The sequence below is a fragment of the Nilaparvata lugens genome, chromosome 5 (assembly GCF_014356525.2).
Source record: "Nilaparvata lugens isolate BPH chromosome 5, ASM1435652v1, whole genome shotgun sequence".
Lineage (NCBI taxonomy): Eukaryota > Metazoa > Arthropoda > Insecta > Hemiptera > Delphacidae > Nilaparvata > Nilaparvata lugens.
In genome coordinates this window covers 3,017,834-3,035,965 of record NC_052508.1, presented here as the reverse complement: position 1 = coordinate 3,035,965, position 18,132 = coordinate 3,017,834, and the positions used below count along the sequence as shown (strand labels likewise).

General features: G+C 33.6%; 1 protein-coding gene across 2 annotated transcripts in view; it reads left to right on the top strand.

Moving 5' to 3' along the window:
- The first annotated feature begins 10,056 nt into the window (after window positions 1-10,056).
- Window positions 10,057-18,132, top strand: part of LOC111064520 — a 67,103-nt gene continuing 59,027 nt past the window's right edge. Inside the window, exon 1 of one of the 2 annotated variants that reach the window (XM_039429711.1) lies at window positions 10,057-10,271. The gene's annotated coding sequence lies outside the window, so the exon portion shown is untranslated. Of the gene's footprint in view, window positions 10,272-11,357; window positions 11,378-18,132 lie in introns of those variants that run through there. The other variant, XM_022352270.2, reaches the window with a different exon arrangement.

Below are 18,132 nucleotides of genomic sequence, written 5' to 3'. Positions count from 1 at the left end.
ATAACTCACGTGAATCCTCTTGGTGGTCGTGATTCCTTTAAATCAAATTGTTGTATGATTGGTGGCTGGTCCAGGCTTTGGTCTTAGCACATGTGGAATTTTAATTAAATATTTCCTTCACCAATTATATTGGGGAATAATTAAATTTGAATTTCAATCAATCGATGAATAATTTAATGAAATAATAGATAAATTGGCCTTAGGGCTCACAGATAAAAAATACAAAAATCGAATAAAATTTCACTAATAGGTCTTTGGTAACTTTTTAACTAGGTCTTAACGGTGAGAATTTTAAAAGGGATGAAGTGTGCTGCCTTCTTCTCGGCTTTTGGCTAGAACCTTTTTCTTGGAATCTCTGTGTAATTAATTTGCATGAAAATTCGCCATTGGTAGAATGATTATGACATAGGCATAACATCAGTGGCAAGCAGTAGAGTATAATTCCTTTGATTACAATAATAACTTAATTTGCATAATTTTGTAAATTGCTTAATTCTCTATATAAAGTTCCCCTATAAAGTGTGCATGCACTAGCATATATGATAAAGCAAGTTTGCTGGCTGATAACAGATTAATATATGATGCTTTCAAACGATCATCCCTTTTGGTGCCATTTCTATGACATATTGGCTTAGGCCCGGTTGCACAAAAGCCGGTTAAATTTTAACGTGATTAATTCCGCAAGAACCAATCAGAGAAGCCGTTTTATCAAAAACGCATTCTCTGATTGGTTCTTGTGAAGTTAATCACGGTTAAAATTTAACCGGCTTTTGTGCAACCGGGTCTTAGACTTGCCAAAGAGATTCATTCACCATGTGACTCAGTTGAAACAATAATTTATAATTCAATATTACTATAAAATTCCTATCATATTCGAAACTGTTATCATTAATTCTTCTGATCTTATCAATAATACATATTCATGCTATGACCTTTTTCGTTATTACAACATTCAACATTATAATGTAATTTCGTGAGTAATAAATAATTTTAACAATAATACATTTTATTTTTTTATTGAAATTCTTTATCCTTTTTTAATTGTTCTTAATTTTAGAAATAATATTATAGCTTGCATTAAAACATGGCATGACATTGATAATATTGAATCAGTCAGCTGCGTCTGAGCTGTTACAAAACATCTGATCAATTGTAAACAAAAGTGTAACCTCTAAAAGTTCAATGAGCAATTCATAAATGGTTTGTACTTAATTGGCAAAATAATAATTATAATTTTATTAAATAATTCTTTGAAAAAATGCGTAGTACAAAACGGTACTCTATGTTATACTCAGCTGTTGATAAGTGAGCCTTATCGCTCGGGTACTAACTGTTTGTTTGGCAAACCTTTATTTTATAAGGGTAATTATAATTTTTACAGTTAATTCTCTCCTTTCCTGAGATTTACTCAAAAGAATCATCACAATATATATATAATATATCAATTATATCTTCTGGACCAAGAACGTTCAAATTTTGTAGTTTGTTCACTCTGGAGGCGCAATAAGAACGGATTTGGAAAAATCAGAAGATATGACGCCTGAAATATGCGTATTTCCAGCGGTTTTATTTTGCGTTTTTCATCCCACAAATGCTTTATCGATAACAAATGAACCGAAGATGTTTAAATTTAGTAAGAAGCAAATATAGGGTGTGAAAATGTTGTATCAGGAGGACTTTGAGATAAAGCTGAAGATCAGCCCAAAATCGGAGACGAGAACTCCGATATATTTCGGCGAAGATACGCTCAATATTTGTGTTTTTCAGCATTTTATTTATTATCTTCTGGACAGAAATTGTTCATGATATAATTTTTACCACCTTCTAATATTTTTCTGGGTTTGGAGTAAGTTTTTCCAGGGTCTCCAGGAATTCAGGAACAACTACTGAACTTGAAAGTGGAAACTCGATACACAGGTTCAACATAGGTAACGTCGGTGCCGAATTAAAACGTTTATTTTGTCCAGTTTTTCATTGAGTTTTCAATGTATTTTTCTCAATTTATCAAGTAAATTCATACTTGGGGGTTTGGATACGAATTTTATGTAAGTTTTTCATTATTCCTATCTCACATTTCAAGGAAATAAACTGAAATAAAAACTTGTTATAGTATTTCAACCAAGACTCCAATTGATAAATAACTTAATTTATTCATTCTGATGAAAACTGAGATTTTTGCAACCCTGTTCTACATAATTGAAATCAATCGGTGATTGAATCGAGCCTAAAGGTCTATTTTGACTTTAGACGGAAGGAAGTAAGCTTGAATGAAATATGCAGGCGAGCGAAGAAAGCCTGCTGATCTTATTCCTGGAGCCGGGAGTCCAGGGGCGGAGCCCCCTGGCTAGACGGATAAAGGCCGGGACACACATAACCGCACCGAGCCCGCGCCGCGGTACGGACGAGTGTCGGACGTACTACGGCGAGTGAGAAAACAAATGCTTTCAAACGTGTAGGGACACATACTACCGCACCGCGTCAGCACCGTCACCGTGTTTCTTGCCCGAGCTGTGCCCGCGCACCGTCACCGACTAGTTCAGTTTACTTTTTGACGGTGACGGTGCAGGCTCATTCAACATAGAGAGTGAAAAGCTTATTGAACAGATTCGAAATTTCCCAGTCTTGTACGATCAATGTGATGAAATATGGTTGAACGGAGAAATAAGTTTACCAAAAGTAAAAGTAGAACCAAATAAGTTAAGCCAAAGGTAAAAGAAAAATAATAAAATAAACAACAACTGTGACCTTAGATTTTAAATTTAAAACTAAGTATGTTTAGATACATCAGGCAGAAGATAACAATTTTATTGCTGATATATATTTCCGATACCATATCCGTGTGACAGCCGAGCGGCAGCAGTGTCTCAGTTCTGTAGTGCTACTGTGGTTTGATTTCTGAATGAGTTAAACTATTGTTAATAATATAACACTATTAAAGCTTGTTACATTCGATTTAAATTTATATATTTTTTCAATTTCAAACTAATTACCTGTAGACACAGAAGTTGAGAATTATAGTGCTGGTATATTTCGGTGCATAACAATACCACAATCAGTCATGTTGTGTGTTCTACCACCATCACCGTGTCGCGGCCTTAGCTCGTCCGTACGTCGGCGCGGGCTCGGTGCAGTTATATTATGTGTCCCTGCCTCAAGGCGGATGAATAATATATAGTGCATTTTTATGAGAAATGGATTAAGTATTCTTTTAATAACTTCTCTTCAATTTAACGTATTACTGAATAATTAAGAGGTAGCTTCACAACACGACACAGAAATCGACTAAAGTTGAAAATGGTATTTTGCTAGAATCCCTATTATTTATTGATCGTGATAATATTAATCATGGTACCTACCTTGAATCTAGTATCTAGACAAGATACAAGTTGATGGTAACAGTCATTCTATGGCCTCATTACCAACCAACACTATCAAGAGACACATTATAATCATTCCATAAAATAGAATAAATACAATATATTGTAATTGGGAGTTCATTACACATATTGAATTATTGGCTTCCACTATATGTTAGAGATTAGTTTGCTATTTGTATCTACTATGTTGCAGATTCAACACCTGGTGCATTTTACAAATGCGCTGTATTGGAAAGTAGAATGCTTTATTATCTTGTTTGTGATAATAATTATGTAATGAATCGACAAGTGGTTTACTTTGTAAGAGCAGACGATAAATCTAATTTATTTGAAGGTGTTCTACTCGAGCGCTCCAATCTCTCCATATCCATACTGTGAGCTACAGTTTATTAATTTATTTACAAATGAAGTGGAACAATTCCTCTAACCAAAATTTCAAGGTACAATGTTGTAAGCAGCTACTTCACTCCAAGATATGAATAATGATTTCGATGAAATTTCAATATTTGAATAACCAGCGACCCCCTGGGTTGAAGAGCTCGCTCATTAACTGCTGTATTGATCTCTGAAATCCGGAACATGTAATGATACAGAGTTGGTGAGAATTATTATGGAAACAGCTAAATATCTCTTCTGAAATATATTCCAATTGAAAAAAATCTACTTTCTGTCGATCCAAAACTTTTGTCCACCATTTTGGATTCGTCATATGGATCCAACTTCATTTCGAATCCAGCTTCATTTTAAATCCAGTTTCATTTTGAATCCAGCTTAATTTTGAATCCAAGTTCGTTTTTTCAAATGGGAACGTGCTCATGTGATACATGATTTCGATACAGAATTTCAGAAGAAAAGTAATTACGAAACCCGCACATGAATATCTGAAACGCTTAAATGATCTCAACATTTTAAGACACCAATAAATGATACGAAAATGAAATAATGAGTATGTACATTGGATAATAAAGTGTTATTGAACACTAATAGTAGCTTCTACTCAAAAATTTAACACTTTGAACAAAAACAATTTTTCATAGCAAATTTGTCAATAGCAACTGCTATCACAAGTAGTATTATTAATTACGCGTATGTTACAGACATACAATAGACAGTCAGACAGACGTTAACGGAAGCGAGAACTTATAATTTAAATATGTTGTTTATTATTCAGCTGAAATGACGAGTCGGCGCATAAAGTATGTCAGTCTGACAGTCTGTGTGACAACTCCCAAATAAAATCACCTTTTTTAAATGAATGGAAAAATTGCATAATTAGAATGCTTTCAATTCCAGCTGTCCAAATGATGAATCAAAACAATTTTTTTTCTTATGCAATTTCAATGATTTTGTATCCTGAGAAAGGACGAAGGAGTGAGTCAATTTTGTTTTCCAACGAACTTGACTTGTAAAAAGTTTCGAAGAAAACGTCTTCTAAATTTGAAACTTATTGTTCAATTCTTCCTAAAGTTACTGTCGAATATACAAATAGACGGAAAACTAATTTCACCTTCAGTAAGTCAAAAGTGAGAACTCGCTAACGCTCGTTCAATAAATTGTCAAATATAGATAGAAGTGAGGGGATCCATATACTTCAACATATTGGGTGTGACAGTTGCACGAAAAAATCCAATTAAATTTAATCATTGTAAAATATGACGTCAGATTCGTTCGATTTCAGTGGATGACGTCAATGTACCACGGCACGGATAAGTTTTATTGGAGTTTTTCTCTTAGGGTACGGTACCGTAGAACCATAGCCAGAGAAAACTTCTATAATAAAACTATCTGCTGTATCAGGACCTCCTGAATAGGAGATATTTAGGAGGTCTTGGCTGCATTCTGTGCTATAGCTTACTGCGGTAACTTACTTCTTTATAGTAAATAGGCGTTATATTCCACAATTATACGTATTGAGCCAGTTCCAATAATTTAATCTTTCTTTTAGTTGTGTGATACTATATATTAACTTTTCTCTAATTTGCTATTTCGACAGTTGAAAAGATAAGAAGCGTTGACATGTTGACATATGAGATAATAATGGGGAACTACACGGTCAAGGTACTTCAACGAATTTCAGCACCTGTTTCACACTGCATTTATTCAGATTAAACATCTTTATGAATATAAAATTAAACATTTCTTCAGAGCATGCATTTTTTCATTACAACTGTTGTAATTTTGTTATAAGTGAGCCTATAAAGCCGCGTTTACACCACAATTTTGTCAACTGAGTTTTTAACACATTGCGGCAATCTGTTGCCAATTTTCTAAAATGCATAGCAAAACTTTTGCCGTCAACTTGTGGAAATCCATGTGTGGGAGAAACACAGAGAAAGTTGCTAACAGAATGTCTGTATGGTAGTCTACTCATCTTCAAATCACACCTACTACGCTCTCTGGGCGAAAAATTGACAACTTTGGCAGCTCTACATTTCAGAACAGCACTTGTTTTCTACAAAACTAACGTATTCGTACACAACACTTTGTTGACAACTTTGGTGTAATCACAGCTTAAAGTTGACACAGCAATCCATGTAATCTCAAATCATTAGAATAATAAATAGCCTGCCACAATGTAATCAACTGATCAATCTGGTGGGAGTCAACATAGTTTCTATTTGGTACATATTTTGAGCTAAGAACAGGAGCAATAACTGGAGGTAATTGCTCTGAGAATACTCCCCAACAATACGACCGAAATAAAATATTTTACAATTTTTTTGCGTTCCCTGAGCGCTCTTCCAGTTGTCTGAGGAATTTGCTTTACGGGCTCAGCCGGCTGAGCTAAGACTAATGGAAAAAGATCATTAGTGGTTGAAAAATATTCTTTCACTATCTAAATTTACCACTTTTTGTGTTTTCTCTGTTCTTTCCTGCTATTTACAATACTTTTTGTGTAGTTGGGAAGTTGATATTGTGGTAATTATTCATATTGAATGAAAAAGACTAAGAAATTGTCAAAAAACCACAGATTTATTGATACTTAGAAAGACCGGTTTCGGTTATTACACCATTGTCAATCTCTGATAAACATAAAAACAAACATAAAATGTGCTAAATATCAATAAATCTGTGGTTTTTTGACAATTTCTTAGTCTTTTTCATTCAATATTTATACAATAAGTACATTATCAAAATGATATTCTTATTGTATTATAATATTGTACTAGAAGATTGAGTGTAAGAGATGAGCACTGCTGCGCCCTAATTCTGCCCTCCTAGATCAATATAAAGGCAGCTATTATCTTCTATTCTAATTAGTGAAACACTTGAAGATGGATTCTTGATTGATGGATTCACAGTTTGCACTAAGCCACTAAGGCCTGCAGGCTCAATAGGTCAAAAGGGGTTCTACTATGTCCAAGGACTACAACCGTGATTAAATATTTATAACATTTGTGATGCGTCTTTTTAGCTTTTAGTAGAATAATCAGCTCACTAATTATCAAACTCAATGGACCTGTCCAGCTAAGAAGGGCTATAGAGTGTTTGGGCTAAGGGTTTAGGTGTGTTAGGATTACAAATTAAGACAATTTTCTAGTGTTCTTGTTTACATTTCCTCAGCAACTGTTTGAATGTCATGCCAAAACTCTTAAAACCTGTTACACAGATAATCTGAGAAATTTCTGTTTGGAATTATGAAAATTCTCCCAAATTATGATGAGAATATAATTTTTCTGATGTTATGATTCCTCATGTTAAACTACCGGCATATCTACAGTATAGTATATTATTTTATTAAAATGGACCCCATGGCCCAACAGACTTGCATCCGGCTCAGAGTTCAAATACTAGATTCATTAATTTATTGAGGGAGCATTAGAGATAATGAGATAAGAGATCTCACTTATTAGAGAATACACTTGGATCTTAACCCTAAATTTTAAAAGTAGAAAATGGAGAAATAAAATAAATTTCATTTGGTGTGATTCTGGCATTTTCCATTTAACTTGAATTTTATAATATTTCTTGAAGGTACCGTATTGTATGAATGCATTTCTCATTATAAACATCGATTGCATCTGAGTATAGCAAGCTTGTTTTACTGATGCTTGCTCAAAGTATTTCATAACAATGTCCAATTTTTGTTTAATATTATTATTAACATATTAGTCTGTACCTGTACCATACAGTGTTAGCATTCTGAAGGTGGTACTCTTGATAACAATATTATTTTGTTTTGATTGATGTATCGCGTGCTTCTCATATACGCTTCATCAAAGCTGTCTCTGTCTGAAAACTGAATCACTAATATTATATTAATGCTTCTGAATTGACCGTGCAAAAACACTCAATGTCGTATTTTTTTATTTTATAAATGCTGTCACAACTTCATCTAAAGTTGTCTGCGCTTATCAATAACTCGTCGGTCCCACTACGATTTGAGATTCGAACAAAAAATAAGTTCGATCACACTTATTCGCAAGTCAACTTGTCCAAGTTGGCAACTTGATGCAGCTTAATGGTTGTTTCAAGTTCATTTATAAAATAACCAGGTCACTTAGCGCTTGCGTTGTGTGTGGTTGGAACCGCGCCGCATATATGAACCTCCAAGTTGAAGTTGTAGACAAGGTTTCTATTCTCTGAAGAAGTGGTTTGCAGTACTCAATGACTCAGTTTTAGAGGTCGGAAATCAATATTGAGTAAATCTTGACCTTCAGATAGTCATGTTGACATTGCTAATGAATTTAGTTACTTCATTTGCATAGTTTATCAATTAAAGTGAACTTATTAATAAGTGCGCGTATGAATTTTTGTTTTGTTTAGTCTAATTTCTTGTATTAATTAGCGTGAAATTGAATAATGAGCTATGCATGAGATTTTCAAACAAGATTGAAATTTTCTATTAACAAATAAAAATGAGTAAGCTTACAGCCTATTTAGTAACGTTTAATGTTAATGTAATTTATGGTAGTAGTATATGCCTGTAGTTGACGGTAAACGGGACAAGTGATCACTGGTTGATATTTATATTCGGTTATCAAGTTTTTTTGCATAATATAAATGTTTTCAATCGAGTCATGCTATTTTATTCTGAGATAAGATCTTACGTGAGAAAAATATTCAGGTCAATGTTAAATTTGAAAAAAATGATGAAAAGTTAACCTTTTATTCAAAATTAATCAAAATCGTTTATTCATCCTTATTAATAATAATAACAAAAGATAAAAACTTAGAAATTAGAATTACATTGGAATAATAGCATGAAAAAAATAATGAAATAACCAGGTAATATGATTGAAAAAGCACATCTAAAGATAAGTGTCTGAGTTTCTAAAGATATATGGGAGACTCCCTAACATAATAGTTACCATCCCAAGTGGGAAATACGAGTTCCTATTTTAAAATTTTGCCTTATTGAACCAAAATCTAAATCACAATTTTTGACGTTCAATTTGTACCTCGTATCATCTTAATTTAATCACATGTCTTCTTCACTCAGTTTAGAGAGGTGGCGTACGCTCGTCTCCCGTTTGAGGACTGTCTTTCGAACCTTCTTCAACTGAGCTTCAAAATCATTTCCTGGCGTTTTTTCTATTTTAACCGCTTCTCTCATTACAGATTACACACTCTACAGCCAAGGACATACTTGACCATCATTCTCAGCAAAAACCTGTTGAGCGATGAGTTCATAATATTGCAATGAGAAATAAATAAAGTAAAAGTGATAAATGAATGAAATTTAGAATGTGATGATTTAAAAGAGTCAGGAAATAAATAAAATCTTTCAAATAAATTGGATAGATAAATTATCAGTTTAAATCGAATCAGATAGGATACAAACCACCCTGAATTCTCCTAGGTTATTTGTAATTCATTTTTCATGTGAACTATAAATATTGAGGACGTTTTCATAAAGTGTTTGTCCATCAAATCCCGTGTTAAAAATAATAAGACTTCTGGACCGGTGAGAGCGTAAAAACGGCACAGTATAAGACACTACTAGGGTCACATAGCTTCACAAAAAAGAACTACTAGGACAATCGGCAGTGAAATTTGGAACATAAACTCCTTGGGATATCTTCTTATGCTATCTTTCCTCTATGGTACAGTATTCTGTTAAAGTAAATAAGCCTACCCTGTCAATTTACAATATCATGACATGTTTCCCAACTTTGAATCTTCAATCCATGTCATTTCCCCTTCCTTATCCAACATTCAACAGCTCTGACACATCACTCACTCCAACTTGTAGTTAAAAGTGCAGTAATTACACTCTTGACCTTGACTTTGATAGTGCGTGATGCTCACCTGCCGTGTTTATCGCAATCTAATATTAAAAATAATAAGCTTCTCTCAATTTATACGATGGGCGGGACAGATAAGAGCGGCAACAATGTTGAAACTCACCAGACAGTAACAATAAAAACAGACCGCACCCAATTAATACTGCAATATTAATATTTTTAATTCTTGATCACTGGGTACCGTGTACATACTCAATGAGATGAGAGTATAGTGGACAGAAAAAGACAGAAAACAATAGTGTTGTTCACTTTAAACTGTCGTCTGTTTTACTGATAGATAACATCCATGCTTCCTTATTCAATGAATTATGACAGTTTGAAGTGAATGAAGCAGAGTAATTTTCAAGGCAACCCGCTTCTACGCATGCGCCATAGTTTTCCCCACCAGTTGGCCGGTTCAAGTTTAGCTCATACCTCATAGCGGCAATTCAGTTTTCGTTCAGTTGTTGCGTACTCGTTCCGCGGTGGAAACGTTGTTGTTGCCTGTCGCTTCTTGTTGTTGACTCTGTTCTCAGAAACTCCGTGCGTGAGTGTGATAGGTTAGGAAAGGCTCGCCGATTTACCTTGTGCTGTTTTTTCAGTGAATGTTGTTGGTGTTTTCCTGTTGTCTCGCTGGTTCTATTGGATTTGGGATGATTATTTGATGGTAAGTTGGCCGAGTAAAAAAATTTAAATACTTAGGTAGCATTATTTCAGAGGATGGAAAAGACAAAGAAGACATAAAGCGTCGTATAAGAGAAGCCAAGGCCATTTTCATCAATAAACGGAATGTGCTTTCCTCCAAAAGTCTGAATTTGGATTTGAGAAAGAGACTTATAAAGAGTTGTATCTGGAGTATTGCACTATATGGCTCAGAGACATGGACTATCGGTAAGGCGGAAGAAAAGGCAATTAATGCATTTGAAGTATGGTGTTGGAGGCGAATGCTGAAAATAAAATGGACCGATAGAATAACAAATGAAGAAGTATTTCAAAGGGCTGAAGAGACACAAAAAACTCTATTGAAATCTCTTAGGGACAGACGGCATTCTTGGATAGGACATATTATAAGACACAGCGAATTCACGCTAACAATACTGGAAGGTGCAATCAGTGGACAACGGGCTCGTGGAAGACCCCGGCTACAATATTTGAAGCAGATAGCCCGGGATCTTGGGGTCCAGAGCTATACCCAACTAAAACAGCTGGCTCTGGACAGACAAAGATGGAAAGCTGCCAACCAATCGGACGATTGAAGCAGAAGAAGAAGAAGTTGGCCGAATCTTTGATCTAGTTCGTTTAAAAGTTGAAAGGATATGAGAGATGCATTTACTTTTCAAATGATGTGGTATTTCTATAGAAAAAGTGTTATGGCTTGAAGTGGGTTTCTGCTATAGTTTTGAAAATAAAATAGGGACAGTTTAATGCTATAGATTGCAATAACTCATGATGTCTTGTGAAAAGGGACAGTTTACAAAATTAGAATAGATTATATAATATTATTTTTGAACCCTCACAACCACCTGTTGAAGACTTGTTTTAGATGAAATCTCCTCTAGCTTAAGTGTGAACTTGATAATCCGTTCTTCTTCACTGACAAAGGAAAACTAAGTAAATAGTCAATTAAACAGTAGTGGATTGAGATATTCATGTTTCGCCGATTGATATCGGTGTAACTGCCAATATCAAGTGGGGTATCACAAATCTTAACATCTACAAGTAGGTAGCCAGTATCCATCATGGATCCTCTCCGACCATCATAACATTCATCAGGTAATTAGAGGGAGAGAATTATTGAAGTTTTGAAGAATATTGTTCGAGATTGTGATAAAAGCTATGATGATTTTCACACCGGCACTCGATTCTAAGTTTATTTGCCAGCAGTATTAAGTAGGCAAATAAGTATTTCCCAATATTTTGCAAATAAACTTAATTTACTTGAGACGCCAATAAAGTTAAACTCAAGTGTATGATGCTGTTGAAGCTCTTCATAAATTTTTCTTAGCATTTTATCGCATGTGCACTTTGAGTCTTTTGTGTAATATTTATGTGATGTGTTCGTTTACATTCATAATAAATGCAGGTCATGCTGATTTCTTGGATCAAATAAGACTATAAATATAAGCATAGACTTATTTAAGGCTTATCATAAACCTTCTGAATTCTTAGAACACTTGAATTACATCGAATACCCTTTCATATTGGATGGCAAACGTTTGAATAATTAGACTGTATATGACAGTCATCAATAAAAAATTTCGCATAAAAACTCATCAACCAAAACTCTTGAATGGAAATTCCTGAATTGATCAAATCTCACTTCTCTAATCTTAACTAACATATTGCCGATCATCATTTCACTTCATTAAGACTATCAAAGTATGATTCAACCCTTAATTTGAACACTTGAATTGAAGATTTGGTGCAAGCATCTCAGATAATATTTAGAGTACCGTACAGTTATAAATTCACTCAATCCAGTCAAGTATAATAGTTCATCTTAATTACTGCTCTTGAATCTTATCATTTTATTTATCTGGCACATAAAATCCATCATTACTTCGAATTTTAGAATTGCATGAATGTTTGATATGGTTTTTACGATTGAATGTTGACATTTTTGCAATATAATTAGTGTTTATGCGATTTAACTCCATATCACCACGATCGTCTCGAGTCAAACCGTATTCAAAAGCGAATTTGGTAACCACACCGAAAAATGTCAGTGACTATAAGCTCAGTCGCTGAGCTCTGGGATTTTCGGTGTGAAGAAAGAATAGAATAAAAATTACAATCACATCTTGTGAAAAGTAGAAAGAGCAAAGTGAAATATGAAAAAGGACTGCAATATAATGTGAATTGAAAGTGGAAAGTGAAACATGGGAAGGAATTGCAAGCGTACTTCTCAGTAACTAACGAAATTGTTTGCTTTACAGACACCAATCGCAATTGATCCCCTCTGAACTTTTATTTGACAAACGAATTACTGCATAGACGTAGTCCATTCTTCTATTCAATATAGACTTATTTATCTGGCTGTGTAGGCCTCTATTTCTATTACGGGGAAAAAAGCATTCTATCTAGGCATATATGTAGTGAGATCCGCAGTATTTGATTTAACATCATTGGTGTTTCTATCATTGTCCATCATATTTGATAGCGCTATCCTTTTTTACCTCCGCGAGGTTGCTAGATAGTTCATCAACAATATAGAAATATAATTAATTAAACAAATATTTAATCTCAATTATGAAAATGTATCATTGGAAAATATATTTTCTTGACGAATGAAATATAATATTTATTGTTTATACAAGAAAGAACAGATAAATATTTCGATGCGGTTTCGCATGATGAAACACAATATAATACCTTTTTTGAAGTTTTGACTCTGTGCCTTTTTGTAAATATTTGAAAAAGGCTTACTTTTTTGGCGAATTGAGGAATGCCTAATGCACTTGAAGAATGCATTCCTCAATTCGCCAAAAAAGTAAGTGTTTTTTAAATATTTACAAAGTAACATAGTGTCAAAACTACACCAAAGTTATGATAATATTTCATCAAATATCAGCTGTATTCTATAGAAGCCAGTGGCGAGGCAGAGAATCGGCAACGCTGTTCTCCCATCTTTCCCCACTGCCATAAAGCTTGATAATATCTAATGGGGGGGTCCGGATCCGAGGACCCCTACCCCCCTTAGATACTATTGAGACTGTAGACCGATAAGAAACATGAAAACCCTCAGTTTTACATTAATAAAATTATTCCATTTTCCAAATTTGATTAAACCAACTTTCCTCCAGTTTTTTAGCGATTTTTCAGTCAGTTTCCATTCTGGTTGTCACAATATCACAGCGAAAGAGTCTTTGATAATTTCTTGAGCTGAGAATCCTGAAGTTGAAGAATCTTTATTAGTTGTTATGTAAGTGGATTTTTAAACCAGTTTCACTCTCTTAGATTGGTAGGACGGTTGGAGCATTGACAATGAGATTAAAGATAGCACTCAAGAACACGTGGATGTCTACAGCCGGCAGCTCTCAATGACATTTAGGAAGAAAGCCACATTGTCAATGACAAGGTTGTACAAGGCCTTCAGATACGGAGAAAAAAGTGAATATTATTTGTAGGTCTCTTATTCGTGGGGAGACTCTTGCTGGTACCTCTCCATTTCTTATGGCTTTCATCTCATTGGGTCATTTGTGGTATTCTCTGTAATGTGCCAGTTTTAATGACAGTACAGTAGAATTAATAAGAGTATAGTAAATGATTTTTTTCACAAATGTTCAATAAACATAGTTTCAATTATCTTGCAATTATTCCATTTATCAGGTCCAATGATCTTTATTTTAGTTGAATGTAAGATTTTGTATGGATTCCGAACTGCGTGATTTGAAAAGTGAGCTACGATATAATTTAGGCTTGAGATACATGCAACTATGCTTTAGATAGTGTTTACCTAGCATTCGAGGTGGGTTCCGAACTGCAACGATGAGTTGGTGCTAATGTGTGATGTGGACTTTAATCACTTAAAGGCTTGAATACACGTTATAGGTCGGTGAACGAGAATTTGCCAATGTAGCTGGAGCCCCGAGGCTACCATATCAATAGTTTTTTATCTTGTAAAACCGGCTCAAAAGTTGGATGGATCCAAATGTTGTTCTAAAAGCTCAATCTCGATCCGTGAAGCTGTTTTATTTTATTTTAAGATTTATCGTAGTTCTTGAAAGCTGAGCTGTTCAGGCTTGGCTTTGATTGTTATTCGATTCTTTTTTCAAAATACACTAAACTTGTTTCGTATATACAGAGTGTTTCCAAACTCCCTACAAATATTCTATGACAATATTCCTGGGTACGAAACATATCCGATTATCATTTTTAAACTGTCCGAAAGTCCTCAGTTACTCACACAGCCGCCATTTTGGTTTTTCACTTACTATTTCTTTGGAAATGGAAATGAAACCTCTCACAATCATTCATGACGACAAGACAGAGCTTCAAGATATTTATCAAGATTAAACTAATATTAAGTGAGATAGGGCCACTAAAAGTTTGTTGCAGTGCAAACCAAGGCATGCTGATAGTCGCCTTAATGATGCAAGAATCTCTATTATTTGCATTGCATATAACCCTCTACTAAAGGTAGGTCACCAACCACTAAAGCTGCCATATCTCACTTAATATTTGCGCAATCTTAATAAATAAGATGTCAATCGATTTGTAATTGAATTTACTATAAAAGGTAATTCCTGTAATGTTTTTGTAAAACTAACGGTTTTTTGGTTATTCAAAAAATAACAATTTTATACGGCCGCTTTTTTATTTTTTATGAAATTGAAGAATTGTCATTATTTTTTGTAACTCTGTCCTGTTGTCATAAATGATTGTGCAAAGATTGATTTCCATTGTTGAGAAAAAAAATATTAGGCCTAAGTGAGAAAAACATAATTGCCGCTGTGTGAGTTACTAAGGACTTTCGGACAGTTTATAATATAGTGATATTCGCATAATATGTTTCGTACACACGAACAATGCCCTGGAATATTGGTTGGGAGTTTGGAAACACTCTGTGTAATAGTGTTAGCGATGATTTTCATTTAAAACTCACTTGTTTAGAAAGGATCCATTTCTGCTGATATTTTCAGGAAATTTTAGAAATTTATGGAAACTGTGGGAAATTATTGGAAAGCCCATGGTTAATGAGAGTTCTCGAAATATTTTTCTACATAAAGTACTACAGTACCGGTAGCTGTCTTTACTCTTAATGAACGAGGTATTTTTTGGCGAAAATTAATCAGTTTCCTTTGAATAATCTTCGATTGAATCAGTTCTATTATTTAAGCTAATAAATGTCCAAATTTGTATTCACATAAACGGATAGCTTATTGATTTACGTATTATCTGAATAACTAAAATAAATAAGTTTTCCAGTAGCCGAAAAACTTGTCTGCAGATGGCATTAAGTAAAGAGGCAGCTGGGACCATCCACCAGAAAAACGATTTCCAAGAATGCGGGAATGTGGGCTGTAATATAAACTGGTCGGCAAAAACGGATAAAAAGACCGGTGAACTTACTGTCGTAAATTTCACTCTCCTGTGTAGTTCTTCTGACCTAGAGTGAGATCGGTTTTCTTCAAACATAAGTTTACAACGTTTCCGCTTTTTTTTATTAATAGTTTTTGATGAACTCCGTTATTTATCTAGGGGTTTTAAAAATATATTGAAGTCTCTATTTGTTTGTTCATCCACATTAGCCGCAAGACACCAAATTGGAAGTTTAATTTGAATGGGCCGTATATTTATGAATGATGCTTGAAAGGAGATTCAACGTAACTTCTATAATTTTGAATATATTCCTAAATTTATTTCTAGTAGAAAATACATTTTGGGTGATTTTTTAAATATCGATGCATATGAAAGAAGATAAGAGAAAAGAAGATGAGGAAACATGAAAACGAGGGAGATGAACTCGTTTAAAGGACTTTAATTACTAACTATTATCTTATTATATTAAACGAGCAATTTCTGTATTTTTATATCTGGTTATTTATATTTATATCTGGTTATTTATGTTCAACGGATCTCGAAAACGGCTCTAACGATTTTCACGAAATTTGGAACATAGTAGGTGTATGATATAAAAATTCGATTGCACTAGGTCTCATAGTTGGGAAAACTCTCTGAACGACATTAAAAGGATAATTCATCCTTGGCTGAAACAGTATGTGAAAAATCAAAATATCGCATCCCCGAAATTCATAAGATGACCTATAGTCAGCTGTGAAATATAAACACGATCATTTTAGATAATTGTGTTATGTTTATCAATAGATAAAAATAAGGAGCGAAGCTTGGTGCCCCGATATTAATACATAATATGATATTTGGTTAGTCCGGTCCCAAAAGATGTCAAATTATGAATCGATAACTCAATAATAAACTTAATAACATATATAAAAGTATAATAAGTGATTGTATATATTTATATTTATATAAATATAAGGAGACTCAGGCATGATTCTAGTTCTTGGTTGCTAATCCACGAAGTCTTGCTAAGTATAAGTTTGGATCTGAGCCTGAGATCCAAACTTATGCTCAGCCTGAGCTGAGTTTCGTTTATAAATACGGCCGTGAATGAATAATGTTTTATAAACTACACACATTACAGACAAAAACTGCTTTGCCTATGGTAGTAGAAAATATAAATTTCAGACGAACATGAGAATGATAGAAGATGTCTTGAATTTTCCTTATTCTTTTATATTCTCCTTGTTCCTTTTACACTCAATTTTCATATTCATTCTTCTATCAAGGAAAAGCTGAATTCTTTTTCGAGCCATTTCCGGGAAAAAGGATGAACAAGTAGATTTGAAAATATTGAGAAGGTATAGAAACTAACAAAAACACAAGAGCATAAGATAATAAGGAAATTCAACGTAACTTCAATAATTTTGAGTTATTAAATTTCATTCTGATAGGAAATACATGTTGGGTGACTTTTATTATTGTTGGAATTCCTTTACCTTATTCAATAAGTAGAAGAATGAATTAATATAAAAATAAATTGAAACACACGTTACACTAAATTAAAAAGTAGCTAGAATAGAATAAGTTGGTTATCGATGCACATAAAACAAAATAGAATGAGAAAATTTGAACAAGTTGATGAACTCGATTAAAATATAAAAAAGATAATGATGAAAGGATATATATATATATGGAATTTGAGATAATTTAATAAAAAACAAGCATAGTGAAGTGACTGAGGAAGTTCAGGTTGTCAGGTTGAAAATATAAGGACCAGCTCTAGCCTCATTGGAAAAGGGTTTCCCGACAGAAAAAAAAGGCTCAGGCAGGTTATGGACTGACTTCGTAATTTCGAGACTGATATGACTGTGCCTTGATTGAGGTAATCTAGAACAAAATACTGTAATTATACATTATTATTGTTGTTAAACTCAGAATCATTTTTATTCCTTGATTTATACCATTTCAGATGTCATTTATGAATACAGCAGTGTTAATTTGTTATAAAAATTTTCAATTTTGTTATAGTTCCAATTTTTTGGAACTATAAACATCAAACTGTAACATTAACAAAGATAGAATGCATAATATTTTGATCTTCTAACTTTCAGCTTCTATTGACGATGTTATCTCAAACAGTAGTAATTTTATTAGAGATATCGACTCTACTAATAGCTTTAATCAAATCTCTTCTGTTTAAAAAACAAACTTAGTAAATTGATGAAACTTTCAACAAACTTTATGAATGAATTATTGACATGGGTAATTTTTGTTGCGTAAGATGCAATGTTTAGAAACTGTTTAAATGTTCACCTTTGATTGCTTACGGTAGATTATTCTCAAAGTATATATTTTTTTCTAATTAGTAAACATGACATTTGTATTCAATCTCCTAGTTTTGAAAGCTGATTGAGATGTATTGAAATCATGTCAATTATTATTGACCTTGTCTAAAAACCATAGGTTCGGCCTGTATAAATTTATGTTATCAAATCTTGCTGTTC